Source organism: Temnothorax nylanderi, unplaced genomic scaffold (genome assembly GCF_030848795.1).
Source record: "Temnothorax nylanderi isolate EJ_2023f unplaced genomic scaffold, tnyl_v1.0 TNYL_tig0120_pilon, whole genome shotgun sequence".
Classification (NCBI taxonomy): Eukaryota; Metazoa; Arthropoda; class Insecta; order Hymenoptera; family Formicidae; genus Temnothorax; species Temnothorax nylanderi.
In genome coordinates, this window is record NW_027249182.1 from 99,787 (window position 1) to 114,600 (window position 14,814).

The 14,814-nt window shown below is 43.0% G+C and overlaps 1 protein-coding gene across 7 annotated transcripts in view; it reads left to right on the top strand.

Annotated features, from left to right (window-relative positions):
• Positions 1-319: 319 nt before the first annotated feature.
• Positions 320-14,814, top strand: part of Ca-alpha1d (Ca[2+]-channel protein alpha[[1]] subunit D) — a 71,087-nt gene continuing 56,592 nt past the window's right edge. For 3 of the 7 annotated variants that reach the window (XM_071713081.1, XM_071713079.1, XM_071713080.1), the window contains exon 1: positions 320-2,134. The gene's annotated coding sequence lies outside the window, so the exon portion shown is untranslated. The remainder of the gene's footprint in view (positions 2,135-14,814) is intronic. The other 4 variants (XM_071713082.1, XM_071713084.1, XM_071713078.1 and 1 more) reach the window with 3 other exon arrangements.

Sequence of the window (14,814 nt, forward strand, 5' to 3'; positions counted from 1 at the left end):
GGCTTTATGTCGGATTGTAAATTATCATTGAGGACAACTTGAACAGAAATATAAATTTGACAATTAAAAAGATGCAAATGAGAACGGTGGGGTTCTCAATTTTCTCCAAGTATCCCCGCGTAAAATCCGCCACTGTTTCCGGCACGGCGACTGGCAACACATTCACCACCGCCACCCTCGCCTCGCCGTGGTCGGCTATAGCGCTCGCACGCGCTCGCGTCGCCTCGCGGCGCGGCGTCTCGCACCGGACCGGACGGGAGCGGGGGTGGGCGTCGCGACGCCAGGCGTCGCTGGCGTCGTGCCGGCGGCATATCGTCCGAGTGCGGAGAGCGTGGAGTGCCGTCGTGTGCCCGTTGTCGCCGTCCACAGCCTGTGCGTCGCGCCCGCGGAAAAAAACAGGGCTCTCCGCTCTTCGGCTCGCGCGCTCCGGATCGGACGACGTCGTCGTCGTCGACCCCCGGATACGCCGGACGGAAGTCGACGTTCGCCGACCGGAATTTCGGGACTACCCTGGCGCGCGCGCCACCGAGGGGAAACGTGTACGCGGGGCGAGACCCCAACGCGGTGGAATGCGCGTATATATAGGAGAAGGGAGCACTGGCCGTACGGGTGCTCGAGCGAGACAGAGAGCGGTGCAGTGACATCGGGGTTGCTCGCCGTGAGCCGCGAAGGGAGGCGAGGCCGAGGGGGAGGCAGTAGCGCGAGAGAGGACAGAAGGGCGAAGAGAGCTCGGGAATCGCGAAGGGAAGGAAGACTCGCGGGAAAGGGCGAAGAAGAGATATTTTCCCCCCGTCGTCGTCGTCGTCCTCTCGTTGTTGTCACGAGAGCGAAAAGAGCGCGAGGGGGCACTAAAGCAAAAAGGCAGGAAATCCGGGGATCGAATCCAATCGTAGACGTCTCTTCGACGCCGTCGTCGAGACATCGTCGTCGTCGAGCACCTCTTCTTCTTTCTCTCCGGTACCTATCTCTTTGCGGCCGGAAGTGGTCAAGCGCGCCGGGCGGGAATTTCGTTGCCGGGAATCCCCCATTCGCGCTCCCCGAGACTCCGGTACCACATCGAGGGTGCGTGCCGCTCCTCTCGGGGATGCCGTATATGTAGAGGAAGCGCGTAACGCGCGCGCACGCACGCACGCGGTATCGGTCTTTACCTCTGCGCTCTCTCTCTCTTTCTCTCTTTCTCTTTCTCTCTCTTTTCTCTCCCTCTCGTCGGCGCGAGAAAGAGAACCGCGTATATATAAATATAATAGAACGAACGCACCTAGATATCTATTTATAAGTTTATACGAAGCAGGAGAGGCCGCGAGAGAACTGAGGGACCGAGATAGCAGAAGGAGGCGGCGGGATGGAGATGGAACATTGCGAGAAGAGGAACGGAAAGAGAAACTTGTAAAGAGGAAAGGAGAAGAATAAAGAGAAAGAGGGAAAGAGAGAGGGACAAGCAGAAGGAGAGAGCGAGCTGAATAGGAAGAAGCGAAAAGGAGTGGTGGCGGAACGTGTGACGGTGGTGCGCCCGCGCTCGGTTTTCCCCACGTCTTCCATCGTAGTAGTCTACCGGTCGTCGTTCCTGGTGGCGGTGCTGGTGGTGGTGGTGGTGGTGGTCGCGATTGCTGGTGGTGGTGGTGGTGCTGGTGGTATTGGTCTTGTAGTACAGTGGGTGCTCTCGCGCTGTGTCCAGGAGGTAGCGAGCGGTCGCGACGTAGCGCCACGAGGGAGGTGTTGTTGGGCGAAGATACACACGCGCGTCGCGCGCGTGCGGAGGGCCGCGGGAAGGGAGGGAGCGAGAGGCTTCTCGGGCGAAGAGGGTGCGTTGCGCCCTGCGTAAACCTCGCGGAAGCGGTGCCGGGTCGACCGAGAGGCCGGCACGATCGAGAGGACCGGAGAGGATCGGAGCAGACAGCAGGGACCGGAAACGGAGACGGAGGGAAAGGGCGAATCTCTCGTCTCTCGCACGGGTATAGAGTGAGGCAGTGAGCCAGTGAGCCGCGCGGCAGCAGGTCTTGCCGAGCAGCGATCTTGCGGGGCCGCGCGTGAATACGAGTGCGAGTGAACGCGCGGATATGACGAGCGGATACGCCCGGCGGCTCACGTGATACGCAACGCAATCATCGTGCTCCGCCGCCGAGGAAGATATGTGGTAAGTGCGATCCTGCCTTCCCCCCCCCCACCTCCTACCTTCCGCTTTCTCGAGAGAGTGATCGACGGTGGGATCAGCAGTCGTTTTCTCGGTGTCGAGGATCGACGGAAGTGGTGCTAGAAATTGACGGAAATGATCTTCGTGGGATCGTCGATGAGATTCTTCGTGATGTCGTTTTAATGCTGCTCCGCATGTCGGACGTCACGTTGTGCGTTTGAATCGCTTTGAGGAGACGCGCGAAGATCGGAAAAACGAACGTCGTGATCGATCAATCGCGAAATCCGCGAAGATCGTGATCTAGACGGAGCTCCTTAGACAGCATCATGTCCAAAATCGGGACATAAGACGTCTTATGTCCCGATTTTGGACACGCGTGCTATCTGAGTTGTTGCTGAAACTCGTTGACGAATACACCTGATGTGTAATTGGAGGAAGATCGGTCTTTTTTTTTTAGAATAGTAAAGGTGTTGACAAATTTCAAAAGAAATTTGAGATTGATTTGTAAAATCAGTGTCACGTCATCGGGATGATTCGTTTTTGTTGGAGCGTGAGAAATACGGCGTTATGTCTTTTGGTGATTTTCAAAGGTCGATAAGAATCCCGCTTCATCGGTCACATTCGTTCGATTATTGCACCGTTCGGAGGAAATTGGTGAGATTATATAAGACGACTATATCTCGTCCTCGCGTATAACATTTTGCGAGGTCGTTTAACTTGGCGGGACTTTACATAAAATAAGCCGGTTATTCTCGAATTTCAATATCGACGTTTCAATTTCTGATTTTTATTTTCGTTTCATATTAAATATTTTTCGAGTGATAAATAGCAATATAAAAAACAAATTTGAACACAACATGTCAAGAAGATAAAACCGTTTATAAAAAGAGAATAATAGTGATAATATTTTTTTTTAAACACACATTAAATACGATAATAAAACAATTAATCAAAACCGGCATCCTAAAATAATAGCTCATCATTAAAATCATCTTCAAGTTCGTTAAAAGACGATTAAAATTAATTTTTTCTCAAATTAATATTATTAAAATAAAAATTAACGTTATTAAATTAAAAATAATATTGCTAAAGTTAAAATTAACGTTTTAACTCTTGAATACTCAATATCTATCAATTTTCATAGATAATTATAGATAAATTGGAAATGCTGTATAAAAATTTAAATTATAGGGAACTTGTTTTTCTGATATATATATGTCACGTGATCACTGACCAACAGATTATTAGCGAAGCAGTCGAATGGCGTGTGCATAGACAGATTTGTGCACATTCAATACTTGAATCGCTCCGGTGGCGGTGGCAGATGTTTCAGCCAATACACTCGTTTCATAAACAGCGCGGCGAAAAAGTGCCCTGAAAGTTGCAGCTCCGAGAAGAACGGCGCGTTGGCCCCGTTCCGAAGTTTCGCGCGCCGCGCCGGTTTTACGGTAAACGTTTACGTTCGACCATACCGCAAAATTTACATCAAGATCCGTTTTTTAAACTAGATTCTGTTGAACGTCGCTCTTGCTAACGCCGGCGAGACAATCGCTTTTCGTCGCGCGTTTGATTAATTCGAACAAAAACTCCAATCTATCATAAAACAAACAGACATTCCACGAAATACACAATGTCGATATCGTTATTTTCTTCCGACGCCGTGACGCTTTATTACGAGTTTCCGATTTCTCGCGTAGAACAAGTCTCGTGAAAATTAAAGAAGCATGTTTGAAAGAAGAATCACGAGATCGTGTCATATTAGATTATACAGCTGATAAAAGATCAAAGAAGCTAAGCAACCAAGCTCTTGAGAAACGGATTCCAAGATTCATGTTAAGAAAGGATATGATATAACATTTCAAGTGATAAGAATAATTCATGACGCGATAATTCTTAATTAATAAATAAATTTAAAAGTACAATAAATGCGTGTTGTAACACATAAACATATTACATAATATAAAATTTATGAAGATAATTGTTAATAAGAAATAGTACTTAATTACTTGACACAAACTTTTTGGGGCGTCCAAATACTTCTCAAGTGCAAAGCTTTCGAACTGCTTTAAACGTTTAAACGCAATAAGTTCCTAAAATTGTATTCAACTTTAAACGTTTCGCATTGGCGAACTTTAAGCAAAATGCCATCCGTATAACGTATTATAGTCCAGCGCGCGAAGACTGTATAATGAAGAAAGATCAGGTATGATAAAGCTGTCCACGTCGCGACAGTTTCAAAGGGAGTGAATGGCACTGCCGATTAAAAGGACTATTAAAAGGGGATAAGGAGTCTTCTGTCATCCGAGATGGACGCTCGCGAGTGCAAATCGCCGAGTGACCTTGCGCCCGCGAGAGTCTCCCCGTGGAATGTGCCGGCTGGATTAATGAATTTCATTAAGTCGGCGGCCGGGCCGGGCGCGAGGTGTCTTAACGAGGGTACGGGCACGAAACAAATTGGCGAATTTCATTATGCTGTCCCCCAACCGCGATAATTTGGATACACAAACAGGGTCTGACAGAATCCCGTGTTTTTCTAGCCTCGCAGTAGTGACGGACGGCAGTGGACAGATGTGTTTTATAAAACACGCGCCCGGGATCCTCGAACTGTATTTTGCGCTCGTTATGTCATGAAGACATTTGTAAGAGTGCCTCAAAGGATTCCTCAGACAGCATCATGTCCAAAATCGGGACATAAGACGTCTTGAAGACGTCTTAAAGATGTCCTAAAGATATCTTGTATCCCGATTTCGGACATGATGCCGTTGTCTGAGTCATAACGATGGCACATTGGCTGCATATTGAATCAATGTGTGAATCAATGCCCGACAAAATTGAATTTTTATCACTCCTTCCATAAGACACGCACATGTAATATTTCAACGATTTTTTAAATAACGATAAAGTAATAAATGTCATTTAAAAACCAATGATTAAAAATATTCCTTATTAGTACAAAGGGTGGATTTTTCATTTAAAACACTGGCGACCAACGTATTAAATAAACGCAAATGTATTTATGATGTAACGGATGTATTCATCCATTTTCGATTGTATGTACAAAAGATTAAAAGATTATTCTGTCGTCGTTTACCTATCGGCGGGAAATCACAGAATTAATTTGCAACGCTCTGCCTCTCTCTCACGGTCGCCTTGCGTCAATCCGGGGGTTGAAGCGAGTCGCGTCTCCTCGGCCAGCCAATTCCTGACGAGCTGGCCGATGACGGTAGCGTTTATTTTGCGCTCTAATGACAGATGCATTTACTCGGCTCGCTATGCACCGCCGACACGTGTCGCCGGGATAGAGAGAGAGAGAGAGAGAGAGAGAGAGAGAGAGAGAGAGAGGTATGCGCGCTATCAATATGCAGTTTGTTCGAACTACTACTACGTGCGATGTCAGCAGAGCTTCTTTACATACTCGGCGATACATTACCCGGCCGCCGTCACACAGAACGCAAACTACGTTTTGATTCATCGGTTAAACTCACCGCTCCGTCAGTGTATAGCCGCATCCGTTTAGCGATGCTGCGAAACGGGACACAAAGGACCGAGAAAACTCGGTCGGCTTCTCTCCCTCAGTTCTCTCACTCGACTCGTGAAAATCAGCTCGCATAATCGCCGCACATTGTAAAAACAGTGGCGACTGTTAGCTGCGAATTTCTTGGCACACGTAGACTTCGCGCAGTTTAATCGACTTTCCATATAGTTAAAATGCGGCGTAACGTATTCCGAGTGAATTTTAAGAATTCAAGAACTTATTCTATGTAAATTATTCTATGCAAACTAGGGATGTACATTTTATTTAGTGGCGGCTTGTAGAAAAATGCTTCGGAATTAACGAGAGAGCGAATAAGGGATTATTTAAAGAGCGGGGCACGCTTCCGGGTAAGCTAAAGTGGCCATTAACGTTTTCGTCTAGCTATTTGATGCACATTTCAGCAGGCTGCTCGCGCGCTGTGTATACACATTTAGATTTATCTAATAACAGCGAGCCAAAATACGTCGATAGTCTAGTGACTAGGTACGCGCCTGTTTAGTTGCGAATCGCTAGGCAAATTTAGCTTCGAGGTCAATCAACTGAGCCGTTTCGGGCGATCGGGACTGGAGCGCCGATGTCAACCGCATCGTTCCGTCAATTTAATCGAGAATCACGGTCGCCCGAATTTTGCCCGTCTCACAAATGCTTATATTTTGATGGAAAAATATAAAAATATAAAAAATATTCGCAACGAAGAAAAACGATGCATGCTGCATTGGTAAATTGTGCTCTCTAAATTTCTTAGAGTAATGATACACTCGAGAAAATTGAGTGACTGGTCGAATCACTCGAATTAGAATGACTTTTCACTCATAGGAGTGAATTCTCTCACTTTTTGCTGTAGAGTGAAAAATGTACTCTACAAAATGGAGTAAATATATGTACTCTACTTTGTAAAGCGAATATTTTCACTCTATGTAATGTGGAGTGAATATTTTTATTTGTGAACACACACAGTGAGTGAAGCATGCATGAGTCCGCCATTAGCAAAAGAAAAACTGTCGTCTCGTTGTTTCTCAACGTTATTATTTTCCGTTGCGCGTGTACTTTTCTAGCCTCGCAGTAGTGACGGTACGATAAGTTCTCGTACTTATTGGTACGAGACATATCCGTATCCCTTGAGGGATATAAAGATATAAAGATTGTAATCAAGGGATACTTTATATCCTTAAACGTTAAATCGGTAAATGAACCTACATAAATTGTTATAAGCACTTACCTCTGGATGGAAACATTGACATTTCTTGATATATTGATATATAGAGGTAAGTGCTTATAACAATTTATGTAGTTCATTCACCGATTTAATTGTTATATAAAGAATGGTGCTTAGGTTAGATTGTGTTTCTAGAATAGCACGTTCACCTTACGTTCAGAGTTAAATAGTTCACTTTTGTGAAAAGTGAATTTTTACTAATTAGTGGCGGTATTTTCACTAGTGATCACTCGTTTGGAGTTAGATTTTACTCTGAGAAATTTAGAGAGTGGGTGAATTGGAAAAACGTATTTGCCGTAAGCTTGTATTAACAATTAATTTTTTTGTAGCTAATGATGTCGCGCTTGTTTGCGAACGTGGTTACGCATGGCGTAAGCTTCGTCATTTCGGCCGTTTAATTAAGTAAGTAAATTGTTAACGTCATTTTACGCCAGGCAACGTCCTCGGTATCGCGTTCGCGAAGGCGAATTCTGTTGACCTCGGGAATCGCGAGCCGCATACGGCGCCAGCGGGGTGCACGTGTTATGCATGTAGATCACAATCGTGAATACGTTCTCGCATGCATAATATTGTTACAGAGGCAAAATCATTTCCGCGATTTTTATGTCTCTTTCTCTTTCTCTGTCTCCCCCTCGGTGTCTGACGGCGCTCTTCCATGTGAAATGGGATCACGAGCCGCGCGAGTAAATTCGCGACGAGCGGATAGAGAAACTCCGAAGCTTTCAAAATTTCGCTGAAGAAACTTTGCGGTTAAAATTAATGAAATAAAGAAATACCAGTTTTTGGGTTTATTTAAAGATGCGTAAAAATTTCGTTTTTTTTTTACGCGAAAGAGCGTGAGAGGTTCCTTGCTGCGCAAAAAATATGGATTTGCGCGAAAATTCGTTGTGCAAGTGTGGCGGGTGGCCGAGTTGGGAGGAGCTTTTTCGAGAATAATGGGAATTTATCGTAGCGGCTGACAACAGGAATCGCTAAAAAAAAAAGCATTCGCGTAGTACGGTGCGGTAAAAAGGCGCGATATTTTCATACGCAAGTCGGACACGCGACGATAGAATTTTCACGACCCACCCGTTTCTGTTTCTTGACAAATTAATTGCCAACGTGCCGGCGCGGCGGCGCGGTGACGCGAAGCCATAAAAAAGTCTCCGTCTGATGAATATATTAGATATTGAATCGTGTATTTAAAAGATAAGCTAGATGATACGAAAACTGTTCATTCTAAATAAGAATTTATGAATTTAACTTCGATTAATAGTTCGTGAACTGCTATTAAAATTCATAAAGCAGTTGTTCAGTATTTTTTATTTCAGCGACGTTTGAAGACATTTATCTTGCTCTCGTTCCGCTTTTTGCTAAGTCTACATTGGGAATCATCATTAGAGAGTGACTTTAATTGAATTAGATTAGACTAAGAAAATGGCGCGCGAGATTGATGACCGAGACTTACTGGCGATTTGCGCGAAGACCGTATCGGAAGAACCTTCCTTTATCACGGTGGTAACCGATACCGCGCGCGCTTCAAGCTCAGTTTCAACGTGATTTAAGAAAGGTAAAGTTAATGGGGTGGATTTTTATAATAGCTCGGTTAACTGCGCGATTAAGTGTCCCATCGGTGTATCCTAACTCGGGATAAGTAAAGTCTCGGGGAGAAAAAAATATGATGTCTAGGAGGAGAGGATGCGACATTTAACATAATCCGCCGTTCGCGCAAGGCTGATCCGTGATATTGTACGCGGATGGAATTACGGGACTCTTTTAAATGTTACGGTACGACAAGCGACCGAGGAAATTTCAGCTCGGCAATTAAATTCATACTACGGAGATTATAAATTTCCGTCCTTCTTGATGCCTCTTGCCAAGCCATTTATCTTTGGATTATCATTGTGTTTCAAACTGAGAAACAAAGCTGATGTATTTGTTGCGCAGAATCTACTGTCTGATACAACGTTGAAAGGTTTTCTGGTTTACAAACATCGATTTTAATACTTAATTTTAGTAAAAGTTCATTTTGTTTCTATCCTCTTTTATATTTTCTTTACTTTCAGACTTTCGATGTAGTTATCCAAATTTTGGACGCTAAATGTATAAAAATAATACTCGAAATTCTTCAAAAGAGCATCAGTTATTGCAATCAAAGAACTTAGAATCTAAGAGTATCTGATTTTGCAATAAAAAGTTACAATAAAAATATTGCCGTTATATGCATAGAGAATTTATACAAAATTATTCGAGACACGCTTGCGTATTTCCCGTTATTTTTACTGCCACTCTCCGTTGTGAAGCGAGTTCAATGCCAGCCAAATTTCGATACGGACAAAATCGAAGTTTCGATTACAGACGTTGCTTGTCTTTCACCTGCGGCCGCCGCCGCTGTCGTCGCGCCGCGCCGCCGCGCCGCGACGAGCTAATCGAATAGGAAATAGTATTTCCCATTCTGTCAGCGCGATCTGCTACCTCGAGTCCGCCGACATTCCACCTCGGCGATATCGATCGACTTTCGGCGGAAGGAAGTTCTCGTGCCATTGAAGAAGCGGCTCTATTCCGGAGAATCGCCGCTGGGCGACGATGGTATTCGAAAGAAGACTATATAAGTAGTGACCAATTTTGCGGAAAGCCAGAAGCAGATGGCAATTCGAGATGGAAAAAAATTCTGGTAGAGTTTAAATTGTTAAACTACACTTTCAAATTGCGCTGCATAATTTTTATCCTCAGGCAATTTGAATCTTTTATTACAAAAATGTTTCACGTTGTTAACCCTTTGTAACTCATGTTATCAAAAATAAAAAATATGACAACTATTTTAAATTGATTTACAACTGATAAATTCATGATTTAGAATTTTGATGGACACTTTGCCGGTTTGTAACAGTATTGTTACCAGGAGTTACAAAGGGTTAACAAAATCGTTCAACATGAAACGCTAGAAGATGATGCAGGATAGCATAGGTAGATTGTTTGAAAATTGATTTTAAACCCTGCAGGAAATTAAATTTAGCTAAACTACAAATCGATATTTCCGTACGCAGTTACGCGGTACACATAGTGTCAATACAATGCAATTGTATTGTAATCTATCGCGATTAAAGACAGCAAACTGAACGTGGAAATTGGACATGGAAATGTCGTTGAATTGTTGATTCAATTTATAAGACCACGTAAAAAAAAAACCGGAGAGAAGCTTTACAGCACAAAATGCACGAGGGTTGCCGGGTGCCAATTATGAGAGGAACGATTATTTTCTCTGGCGATAAAAGAAACAGAAGCTTGTGCTTTCTAAAAAAAAGAGAGATTGATACATGGGGTTTCTTGCGCAATCAGTGAGGTTTCTTCTGACCTTTTCTCCCACACACACACACACATAATGACCTTTCCTTCGCTACGCAATTTGTGAGTTATCTTACAAATCACTTTGAATACGGAAGCCACCCATTCTCGCTTCGAGAATGACGAAACTCGGTTTCTTGACACGGGAGGACCCACACGCGCGAAAGTAGGTCGAAGCTTCGGGAGGGTTGACAACCGCTGTCAGGGCCGCGACTGCTAAAACGCAAAGCCATGTCCTTCGCTTCTCCTAAATCTAACTCTTACTCTCTACGTTTAATTTCGTCTCTCGTTGCATCGTATTTTCACGTAAGTTGACGCCCGGAGTGTAATCTGAAAGAGTAATTCTGTGTCGTAGGAAAATTTGGGGTGAGGCAAAGCTAGGCTTAAAGTTTTTATAGCTCGGTTGGCACGATAGATAAATGAGAATGTGCGAATAATGGGAAAATGAGAGACATTCAGATCGGCGATGGGAGAAGGAGAAGGAGGCTCTTGAAACAAGGTCGAGCTATTCCGATAATGCACGTCGTCTATGAACTTTCGGGAGTCCCATCCGGGAGGTGGCAAGAAGGATCGATTATCTTCTAGAGGGAGAAAAAAAGGAACATTGTGCATAGTACTTTGACACCCGATCGTTCCGACGAAAAAACGACAACGGCAAAATGATGGAATTTTTTTAACGGCAAAAAGCGATGAAGCCGTGCTCTCGGAAAAAAAATTGAAGTCATAGTCGAAGTGGCGCATCCTTAATCGTCAACAAATGTTTCAGCAAAATTCACAAATTGAAAAGTATAATAAATTATTGTGCCGGCTGACATGTGATCTTAATTAAAATATTTTAAAAAAACTTACTGCGCATCGAAAATACACAGAGTGGTCTGCGCAAAGTTAACCCAAGCTTCTTTATCTTTTCAACAAGTTGGAAAACTCGCGCTACAGATTCACTTTTGCACAAACGTAAGAAAAATAAAGCAGAAGAGGCATTAATATACAGACGTGTATATGTGTGTGCAAGCGCGCGCGCAAATTATACTCAATTTGAGTAATTATTAACCATTCTATAAGTCGCCACTGTTCCTAATCAATGTGTCATTAATTTAATTAAATGGAATTAAAATAATACTGTTAAAATAATAAATTTTGACACACATGATAGTCAAAAATAATAAAATGTTATTTAACTCCAGGTATTGGTTTAAATTTCATCCTTTAATATTTAACAGTGTACACATATACCTTAGAGGTAAAGGATCGTATATTCCTTTAGAGAAAACAAGGTTTAAAGTTTTAAATAGGGAAATAATATATTTTTTTTAGATAAAATAAAAGTAGTAACTTGATTTATTAAATCTTTAATAAAGTAATTTATAACTGACAGGTTTAATAGTACAACTGCCAATAACACGCTGTACCTGGTTAAAAAATTAGTCACTACAAACATTTTCAATATGACTTTTTCTAAACATTGTATCTTAGGAACTAGTAATAATAGACATAAGACGCTTTACCATTATACATTTAAGTTCCTGTTATATTGAAAAATGTATTAATTCCATTTTGATAAAAATCGGTACAAATATAGGTTGATAAATGGATTTTTCTTCAACGAATTAGGCAATATTACTCCAAAAAAACGGGGAGTACATTTGTGCGAAGGCGATAACATTATGCAAACGTCGGTTGCCAAAATGCAGTTTGCAGTAACGTTCGCTACAGAGTGTGACGGCAAATACCTATAAGGGCCAGCGCACGAACATTGCCATAGCGTCTTAAGCCTTAAGGCTAGTTTACACACGCAATGATTAGTGGCGCCAATCGACTAACGCCAGTAAAAATGCAAGTGTAAACACTTGATACAAACTGGCGCTAGTAAAAGGGCCGGTCTACAATAGGTGTCGTAAGTCGTAAATCGTAAGAATTGGCCAATCACAGTTCATTATTCTTCAACCGCAAGAAGAATAATAGACTGTCATTGGTCAAGTCTTACGATTTACGACTTACGACACCCATTGTAGACCGGCCATAATGTGGCGTTTACTGGCGGTTATTGGCCAAAGCATATAACCTCGAAATTTGAGGTTATATGCTGTCATTTACTGTGTGTTTAATAAATGTTAAATATTTTCCATATTATACGCCAATCACTGTGTAAATACTTGTGAGTTTGCTAGTCGGTTTCTGGCGCCAATGAATGCCAGTCAGTTGGCGCCACTAATCATTGCGTGTGTAAACTGGCCTTAACGTGAGAATATTGCGACTATTGCGTTACGCGACACGCAAGCCAATCTTACGGCATCGCACAAAGAAGAACGTAACGTAATTAGTCTTACGGCTCGTCTACAATAGCCGTAAAAGTATGCAATAAGACGTGAGCAGTAAGCTATTGACCAACCACAGTCGATTATTCTTGAATTGTAAAAATCCCATTAGTCAACAGCTTACTGCTTACATCTTACTGCATACTGTTGCGGCTATTGTAGACGAGCCATTATGTTACGTACGTTACATTACGCTTTTCTTCGTGCGTTGCCGTAAGATTGGCTTGCGTGTCGCGCGCAAGATTCTCACGTAAGGCGTAAGACGCTACGGCAATGTTCGTGCGCTGGCCCTATTACGCCGGCCTCCGTCGATTCGTGGCGGATGAATACTGGCGCGCGGAATGCACTTAAGTATCGGCAACCGGCCGAAACAAACTGTGGCCCCGAATCTGCAATTCCGCTGCCGCGCGGTTCCTTCAACCGCGCGACTAAAGTAAATCCGTGTCTTCCGCTCGACTGAACGAGCGCGAGCTTTCGCTCGCTACGCCGGAAGCCGAAATCCCCGGGATCGGTCGTCGAGCGTCTGAGCAAACGCGAATTATTTGCGCCCAAATGCGCTGCTACAGCTACGCCAAATCGCGCTCCAATCGTCGCACGTGACAGAGATTTTCTCGAGCTTAGTGGGATAATCGATTGCTCGTTCACTGGGCGAACTCGACGGGATCTATTTTGTTTTCTTTTTTTTTCAGGTTAAAATGGTTAAAACTACCACTTTCAAGGAAAGACCGCGAGAAAGCAAAGCATATCGATCTCTCCTACGCTTTTATTATACTTTTATGATGCAGTCAAAGTAATGTCAAAATCAGTCAAATTAAGCAAATAAAAAAATAACGTAAATCAATTAAAACAACAATTGAAAAAGTATGTGCACGTATAAAAATAAAATAAATAATAATTAACATAGGAAAATTCATTTAGAACGTTAAAGTCAACGTCAAATCAATCTTTCGCAACCTCGAGGAAGAAGGATGATCGCGGGAAAATTAAAATCACCGCGTTTGAAAGGGTTAATGCATATAATTTACTTGTTTGCCAGGAATATCGAGCCCTACCTGAACCACGTAAATTAACAATCTTATCGCCGCCCTGTGATTTATTCGACGTCATCCATAGTTTTCTGGGGTTTCGTCATTATTATCGTTTTCCCTCGCAGGCTCAATCACTCACACCTTACGTATCGTCACGTGTCGTCTCCCTTAGGAAGGTGAAACGCCCGTTTTCTCGGAGTATCGCAGGCTGAGATCGTCCCAAATGATCTCGGCTTCGTGACCCAGAGTTCGAGCTATTTTTAGACGCCTCCCACTCGGTCTTGTACGTGCACATAGGCGATTCCCCCCTTTTGCCATCGGCATCCTGTTATTTCACCCGTTCACGACAAACACTGTCGCTTTTTATAGATATTTTTCTTAGAAGCAGCGTTAGATCTTTTTTAATCATTATTTCAGATCCACGGCTCCGCTTGTTTATTAAGACCGGTCACGTTTTACCGTTTATTAGAAAGCCTTTTTAAATGTCTGGACAATTCATTTGCGAGATTTGGATTGCGAGTTATAAATAAAATGATTCGAGAAAATCGAATCTTCATATTTTTATATTACTAATAATATTATACAAAAATATAACTTGTTTCCTTATTTATCCCACTTAAAAACAGCTGCTGCAAATGATTTGAACCGTAATACTGCTAACATTATTTCTGAATAACGTCAAATGTCTCTAAAACTATATAAGTATGTTTGTAAATAAAGAATAAACATAGCACCTCGAGCAGATCGCTGCAGCTGAAGATTTAAGAAGATAATCCGGTGATCCATCAATCGAACGAAATAAATTTCTCGCGTTGCAAAGATGAGGCGCGGCGTCGTTAAGTGTTTAGCTATTTATGTATACGTGGTGCAAGGTATCAACGTGACATATTATCGCCTCGGATAAACGTCATCGACAAACGGAGATCCTCGAATGAGTTTTCCGATAAAGCGACGGGGGGCGGGGGAGGATATGTAACGCACCTATACGATATGTAATGCCATAATGCGAATAATACATAACTGCGCGATCTCTCTCTTTGCGGCTGCGAAGGAACACACCGTGTGGTTTATTTATAATATATCATTACTGCACACCTTTTACTTTGTTTGTCTAAATAAAATATGCAAATGTCACGGTGCCGTAACGTCGCGCTCCGGTTGACGGAAAGATAAAATTGTCGGAAAATTAGCGGCGACTTTTTTACCAGAGCTCGTCGCTGTACACTTCTCCGCGCAGCGCCATCACTATTGCCACAAAGTTTTCC